We start from the raw sequence: 9,254 nt of genomic DNA on the forward strand, positions 1-9,254 counted from the left end.
TAGGAGTTCTCACAAAAGCCATTGTCAGTAATTGCTCCAAATAATAATAATAATAATAATAATTATAATAATAATATATAATTACACATGCTACTTAAGATTTGTATAATAAAATGTTTCCGGAAAAATTCCCATAATCAGATTACGAGTTCTCAACTCTGTTCTTAAAATGCGCGAATATAATAATAATTATAGTAGTAGTAGTAGTAGTAGTAGTAGTAGTAAAAATAAAAAACAGAAGACTCTTTTCACTTTTGCATTTCATTGTCTTGTTTTCAATCCGTTTATATGTCATACACCTCTACACTGTAATTGTTTCCTATAAATTATCTATCTATCTATCTATCTATCTATCTATCTATCTATCTATCTAAATACTACATACATTGTTTCAAGCAAACAACATGAATTCTCTACAAGAATCATGTTAAGTAAAATTAATTTATTATTAATAGCATTATCATTTTGCTCTATTCTTTTAATTCAAAAATAATCTAATTAGTGACATGCAATATGGTTTCCGTTCTGCTAGATCTATGCTGACGGATATCTGAAACTACGAGGGGCGTGCAATAAGTAATGCCCCTGACCCACTTCCCATAGCAGTAGAGCAACGAAACTTGGCACAGTTATTAGTCTTTCTTTACATAGGAACCACCCAGAGTTATGCATTTCTCCCATCGTTTGATGCAGCTCTGGAGACCGTTTTTATAGAACACCCCAAATTGGTCCTCCAATCACGACATGACTTCAGAAATCAAGGCTGCATCATCTGGGAAACGCTTTTCTTTCAAAAACAACTTCATGGCTGGGAAGAGGTGAAAGTCAGAGGGTGCAAGGTCAGGAGAGTAGGGAGGATGGGGAAAGATTTCATAACCACACGCCCGTGCTTCTGATCTGGCGACATGTGAGTTGTGGACCGGAGCGTTGTCCTGCAGAAGGAAGGTACCTTTGCTGATCTTTCCCTGACTCTTGATTTTGATAGCTTCCCTTAATTTCCTCAAAAGTGAAGCATAATAGGCTCCTGTAATAGTGGTACCCTTTACCAGGAAATCTGTCATCACTACTCCGTCCTGATCCCAGAAGACTGTGAGCATAACCTTGCCAGCGGAGGGTTGCACCCTTGCCTTCTTTGGAGGTGGTGAGTCCAAGTGCTTCCACTGCATTGACTGGGCTTTGATCCCTGGATCATAGTGATGGACCCAGGTTTCATCCTGTGTAATCAGTCTTTTGAAAAACTTTGACTTATCTTCTTGGCACATCTCAAAATTCATCCTCGGGCACTGGACGCGTTCTCGCTTCTGGAATGGTGTGAGCAACCTGGGAATCCATCTGGCAGACACCTTATGTATATGCAAATGGTCATGAATGATAGTTTCCACAGACCCTATACTAATCTTGACATCTTGGGCTATTTGGCGAATAGTAATGCGCCGATCTTCCAAAGTGACAGCCTCAACTTGATGGACAGATGCCTCATAAATGGCAGAAGGGGGGCGACCAGGTCTGGGAGCTGTTTCCACAGACTTTCAGCGATGTTTGAATTCACAACGCCAGCATTTTACAAGGTCATATGATGGGACATTATCACCATAAGTTTCTTTCATTTCATCAAAAGTCTCCTGTAGTGTGCGTTCTTTCAAATACAAAAACCAGATCACTGCTCGACATTCAACAGGCTCCATTTCACACCTGACTCATTTCAAACACCTGTAAAACAGAAACCACAATTAGTTCAGAGCTGTAATTTGCCATATAATCCGTAGAGATATAAATCATTGCACATGCAAAATTTCAGCTAGATCAGACAACTGGAAGTGGGCCAGGAGCATTACTTATAGCACGCCCCTCATATCTCTTTAGACTCATATAAAACCAAGCATCATGATTAGCGAATGATTTGACAGAGGCTTTCTTTCTAGGGCAATTGCTCTTAACATATTACAGGCCTTTGATAGGGTATGGCATAAAGGTTTACTTCACCAAATCTCCAGCTACAGTATAGCTGGAAATGTCTTCTCAATTTTTAAATTATTTCTCTCTAATAGGTTCATAAGAGAAGTGGTTGATGGGCAGAAATCAGATGCTCACAGTATTAATGCTGGAGTCTCTCAGAGGTCCATCCTGGCCAAACTCTTTTTCTGATCTACATCAATAATCTTCCAAAACACATTCTAAGTTCATTCGTAGACATTTATGCTGATGACACTACCGTCTATGACAACACTTCAAAGGCAGTAAATGACCAAGTTCTTTCTAAGTCTCTTTCCTCTGATCTTGAGCTCGTGGTGCAATGGGAAAAGAGATGGCTGGTTAACTTTAATGTATCTGAAACCAAGCATCATCAACGCTCTGATCCCCGTCTGGTATCAATTGAATGGCTCTCGTCTTGGAGAGACCCCATGTTTTGACTAGCTTCTGGGCTTGATCTGAAATGAAACACGTACATTAAATCCATTGTCAAGGTTGCTGGAAAAATGGTAGGATCCTTCTACCGCTCCAGCAGATGTCTCACTACTAATGAAATTCTTTACCTATGTAAAAGTCAGTTATGTCCAAGGATGGAGTACTGTTGTCATGTACAGGAACTACTAGAAAAACCTTATCCTGCCTTGGCAGAGTTCAAAATAGACTTCATAGCCTTATGGCGTATGGCCTTTTCTCTTCCCTGCAACCTCCTTCCCACAGAAGAGACGTCGCAAGTCTGTCACTGTTTTATCGTTATTTTCATGGCAAGTGCTCGTCTAGGTGTATCAGAATTTTGGGGGAATTTTTGACACCCCCAACACTAAACTGTGAATAACATATAAAAACCTCGTAATTTCTCATTTAAAAGTGTTTTGTTTATTTTCTTGATGGATTATACTTCCAAAATAAACTATTAAAGTTGTATAAAAAGTAATAGAAATATTATTTTTTATCTTTCAAAAGCCAGTGTTTACAAAGTGCCGGCACGCTTCTAGGCAGTCATTTTCTTACGCAATGAAATCAATTGATTTTTACGAGTTAAATATTTTTCAATTTTTTAACTTTAAAAATCTATCAAAATTTATCTATTGATTCAATTTTTACGATATTTTCAGGGTCAATGGAACATTTTATGCGCTTTCCAATAAACTGAATATAATATTTTAGACAAACGTTTTTTTTACCTCCCCCCATTTTGAAATGTCTATTTAGATTTACATAATTGATTAATGTAACAAAGTTTTATATATCACAAATTGAACATAAAAGGTCAATAAATAAAATATTCAAATTTCAAACAAAAAAGAAAAGTTTTTTGCCAATTTACCTGTAAAGTTCAAAGTGTAAATCCTTTTTTTTTTCGAAAACCAGGTGGATTTTTTTTGTTTTTTTTTAAGTTGGAGTTTATTTTATGCTTATAATTTTCCATTCAATATTGGACGCTGAGGATATTTTATTCTATTTTAGTCATTGCTTTGTTTTTTGCGATGTTTAAAAAAATTCTCTCAGTAATTAAGACTGACAATATATTAAAAAGAAAGTTCTGGTATTTCTCTAAGATAGTAAAAAAAAAAATCGAAAATAAGTCGCTCGGTCAATGTGTAAATGGTCAAAATCCATAAATGAAAAATATACACTTTGCAAGTATGGTAGCACAATAATGACTTCTACTGAAATATGTGAAAAGTACACAAAGGAGATTAGGCTTCATTGAAACGGTTTTTTTTTCTTTTCATACTTCCGTACATATCAAAGTGAGAATTCTTTTTACATAAGGGTATTTTAATGGCTGATAAACAAACGCCGGAAACACGGTACTTGGTTGAAAAATCCTTTCTTTTAAAAAATACATGGAATATGATATATTAATATAATTAAATTCTCATACCGGAACATTAGAAGCAATCAAATATTAATAATTTGAAACAGGTAAGTGATTTTTTCACAGTTAGATATATTCCATCCACACGAGTTACGTTTTTTGTTTTTCGTGAACTTTTTTTATTTTAATAAAACCGATGAAAAAAAATAGTATATTTTTATACGGTGAAACCTTTTATGATATTAAATTTTGGTCTTTCCTCATTTTATTGAAATAAAAATTTATGGTTTGAAATTACATTTTCATATTGTTAGAAGTTTGTATACATGGAGAGTCTATTTAATGAAAAGTTTTCAATGGCGACTTGTCCAAAAGTTCTGATACACCTAGTGCTCGTCTGAGCTCCAATCTATGGTTCCCCACTTGCCAAACTTTCATAAAAAACACTCATCTACTGAAACCACTATCAATAATTTGGTCCACTCTTTATCTGTGCCTAATCCTAAACATAGATTCCATGAACAATGCTTCGTTCTTAGAACTGCACGCCTATGGAACTCTGTTCTGTTTCCCTGCTTTCCAGCTGACTACAACATGATCATCTTCAAGTCAAACATAAACAAGTTCTTGATATGCCGTTCTCTTAAGTAATCCAATTTACCAAATTTCCACTACTAATGATTACTACGATATTGTTCCATTGACTACCATACACTCATTAATTCTTACCTTGAGTGGCCCCCAGGCCTTGATAACTGGTAACTCCTTTGATAACATTTACTTCATCTATTACTCAATGTTTATAACTAACTTTAGAAAATAAGCAGAAAATGATGACGTCACCGATTTTATGGCAAGTATTGGAAATTCCTACTGCTCACTTAATACAAAATAATACATTTTCATTAATTTACGTGCCTCAAATAACAATTAGCACGAAATTAAGAGTCAAAAATATAATTTGGAGGTGTTTATATGTACATGTAAATGCAAATAAATTAAGTTTAAGCATATAGTCATTAAAAAAGAATACTTGATATTTTTTATTTTACTTTTTTTAATAACCACGGGCAACGCCGAGATAGAGACCTGCTAGTAATGAATAAAAAACTAAAATCCATGTTACTAAAATAAATATGCATGTAAATTTGGGTACTTATGCAGTATAAGGACCGTATGACGTTTGGCACTCCTCGGGTGGTTTATGGACAACGCTGAAAATGCTATCCATTTTTTTAACTGGAAAATATGTAATGTTTTTTGTCCGTATGAAGCTAATTCAATGAAAAATTAATTGAAAAACGAAAATAATTTCCATGAAAAATAATTGAAAAATGAAAATAATTCAATAAAAATTAATTGAAAAATGGAAACAATTTCAATGAAAATTAATTGAAAAATCGAAACAATTTAAACGAAAATAACCTGAAAAATGAAAACAATTTCAATGAAAAATTAACTGAAAAATGAAAACAATTTCAATGAAAATTAATTGAAAAATGGAAACAATTTCAATAAAAGTAACCAAAAAAATGGAAACAATTTCAATAAAAAGTCAATTGAAAAATAGAAACAATTTCAATGAAAATTAATTAAAAAATGGAAACAATGTAAATGAAAATTAATTGAAAAATAAAAACAATTTCAGTGAAAATTAATTGAAAAATAGAAACAATTTAAATAAAAATTAATTGAAAAATGAAAACAATTTCAATGAACATTAATTAAAAAATGGAAACAATGTAAATGAAAATTAATTAAAAATGAAAACAATTTCAATGAAAATTAATTGAAAAATAGAAACAATTTCAATGAAAATTAATTGAAAAATGGAAACAATGTAAATGAAAATTAATTCAAAAATGAAAACAATTTCAATGAAAATTAATTGAAAAATGGAAACAATTTCAATGAAGAATTAATTGAAAAATGGAAACAATTTTAATGATAATTAATTGAAAAATTGAAACAATTTCAATAAAAATTAATTGAAACTTGAAAATATTTTGGAATAATTATTGAACAAATTTTACGAAACTTTTATAAAATTAAAATTTAAATCATGAAAAAAAATTTATGGTAAAAATGAAAAGTAAATTTCATGAATAAATAAATAATTTTTGAATAACAAGTAACGAATTGCAAACAATTATTTTTTACATGATTTTTATTTCTTTATATCATTTTTATGTTTTTTTAGTATCAAATAAATATTTAGATTTTCATATAACATCATTTTTTAGCAAACATATTTTCTTCTTTTTTTGCATTTTTTGTGCATGACATCGTCGTCATGATTAAACCGAACAGGAAGTGAATCTGCCATTGCAAATAATTTAAAACATTCTGGATGGAAAACTTAACTTAAAATCGACACTTCTTTCATTAGATATTTTCAATTTCTTTGTTAGAAACAGGAAATTCATCAATTTTAATTTAATTTGCTTTCCTTTAAACTAATTTATTTTCTAAACTTTTTACACGTCGTTATAAAATAAAATAATCTATCATTTGCTTTTCCGACACGCAAAGATAATCAATTTACGCAGATGATTTCAGTTGAAAGTCGATTGAAAAATCGTAACTATTGCAGCTGATTTATATGTTTTTGTAATATTATTTAAAGAAAGCGGATATTATCATTTCAGTGTTAGCAACAGGAACGTCAGGATTTTTTTTCTTATTCCTTTCATCTGATATTTACAATTTCTTTCTGATCAACAGAAAATGTTTCAGATATAATTCAATACAACAAAAAACGCGATTCAATTCTGAAGTTCATTCACAATTATTGACTTTGACTAAACCCTGTGTATCGCTTTATTGCAGGTTAATATTTTTTTTTAATTTTGAAATTACTATGAAACGCAGAGAATTTAAATTTGGTATAACACTGGAAGAGCATAACAAAGTGCCTTATTTCTCTGATTTTTGTGGAATTTGAACAAATATTTAAAAAATTGTGCTACTTTTTCTATTTCTGGTAATTTTAAGTGGGTATTACTTAATTGCAGGTCTCCCAAAATACCTTGAAATGGTCGATTGACAGCTAGTGTTGCAGAAGGTTTATCTCTCGTAGATCTTGCCAAAGAGCTTAGAAGAGATTGAAGAATATTGTCTTTAGTTGTTGAAAATCCAAACATCAAACCAAGGAAGGACAAAAACACAAGAAAGTCAGTTCCTGCTCGTGATGTTTAAAAAATTCGCTGCCAACTTATCAAGCAACCGGGCAGCAACAATGCTGTTATATTTGAGAAGGCTGGAATACCTTCCTTGTCCAGAAAGACATGCTGCAATGTCTTAAACGAAATTGCAAGAAACATTAAGCTCATATAAAAACCTGTTTTAAACCAAACTCATAAGGAAAATCGTTTGGCTTGGGCTCAGAAATATATGACAACCAGCTTCAAAAATATTCTTTTCACCGTTGAGGCCAGAGCAACCTTTGGTGGACCAGATGGGTGGGCCAAAGTTTGGAGTCCTCTTAGATTTCCTACCCCTAATCGATTCCGTTGTCAACAGATGGGTAGAGGTGTCATTTTTGGGGATGGAATAATCTGCGATTAACTAATTGGACCATTTCGAGTGCCAGAGGTGTCAAACTGACAAGCCAATCTTATATTTTATTTTTAAATGAGCATTTTTCAGCATAGCTTGATGACTTTCCATTGGCATGTTACTGAAAATTGATTTTTCATGTACAACAATGCGCCATTCCACTCAGCCAAGGCTACAACATTTTACCTTAAGTCATTAGGAATTTGTGGAGAAAAGTTGATGACATGGACACCTTGTTCTCCAGATATAAACTCAATTCAGCAGCTTTGATCAATAATAAAGATAAAAGTTTATAAAGGAGGTTTTCAATTTTCGTCGACGGATAAACTTTGGAGGATGATTTTGAAAGTTTCCAATAGCATCATATCATATCAAATCCGCCGGTTGACATCATCAGTTGACAAGAGGCAATTCAAAGTGATTTTGAAGAATGGGAGTTATGTTGATAAATAAATATTTCCTAAAACAAAATAATGTGAAATTCGTTCTTGTTTTTAGCTAATATTGTCACTGGATATGTTCTTTATTTCATATAAATATAAATATGAGGTTAGAATATCGTTTTATTACCGAAAATATACATTTTTAGACACTTGCACTTAAAATTACCAGAAAATAGAAAAATAAGCGTAACTTTCAAAATATTTGTTCAAATTCCACAAAAATCAGCGAAATAAGGCACCTTGTTATGCTCTTCCAGTGTTATACCAAATTTCCCTTCTCTTCGTTTCATAGCAATTTAAAAATGAAAATAATATTGACCTGCAATAAAGTGATACACAGGGTTTTATATACATATATATATATATATATATACACATATATATATATATATATATGTATACACACACACACACACACACACACACACACACACACACACACACATATATATATATATATATATATATATATATATATATATATATATATATAAATATTGTACTTGTGATGTTCATGACACTTTGACTGCTGTAATTTTTTCAGGTGCATCTTTTTGATCTCGGAAGTCTTTTGTTTAACTGTGGAACCTATTCGGAATTTCAACCAAAACTTTTTATCATGGGGTAGATCCATTTTGTTCCGTCAGCCATGATCGAGTAGAATTGTTATTTTAAATTTATTTTTAGTCTGTAGTGAAGATTGAAGTACCATCTCATGCAGACTTTCAGATAGAATTGATTGATATTCCATCCAGGCAATAACAGGCCGAGAGATTTAGCATTTAATAGGATGTGCTGGGTGGAAAGATGTTCAGTCAGATAATTTTTTAGTTGTTAGCACTTTAGTCGAAATAATTCGAAAAATTCTGAAAAGGGGGTTCTAACCATCAAATTTATCTATTATATATTGTTTTAAATGAAATATGATATTGATTGAATAAACATAGCTTTCAATGAAAGAGTAGCAAAAAAGAAATTATATATATATATATATATATATATATATATATATATATATATATATATATATATATATATATATATACAATCATAATTTAGGTATTTAAATTTTAGGATTTGAAAAGGTTAATGTTCAAATATAGAATTTTTTTATTGTTTGAAAACAAAGAATACAGTTTAATAAATATATTCCCTTATTCCATGAGTTTTTGATGTGTATTCATCTCCTCAGAGGAAAAATATGAGCAAATGTTAATATTGGTTTGCACATTATTTGCCAAAGGCAATAAACACAGAAAACTAAAAGTTTTTAATGTTTTAAAATCATTTTAGGAGAAAAAAGGATATTGAACTTCAAATCCAAAATGCATGCTAAATCCTGAAATGGAAGTTCCTGGTAGTAAGGAGGTAAAAAGACCCAACGCGTATTGTAATCTTTCCAGGGCACTAGGTAACAGTCACATGTAAATATATTTCCTTTGTATACCAGTAGATATATTGTA

The sequence above is a fragment of the Euprymna scolopes genome, chromosome 18 (genome assembly GCF_053919585.1).
Source record: "Euprymna scolopes isolate OS-2025 chromosome 18, ASM5391958v1, whole genome shotgun sequence".
In the NCBI taxonomy this organism is placed as follows: domain Eukaryota; kingdom Metazoa; phylum Mollusca; class Cephalopoda; order Sepiida; family Sepiolidae; genus Euprymna; species Euprymna scolopes.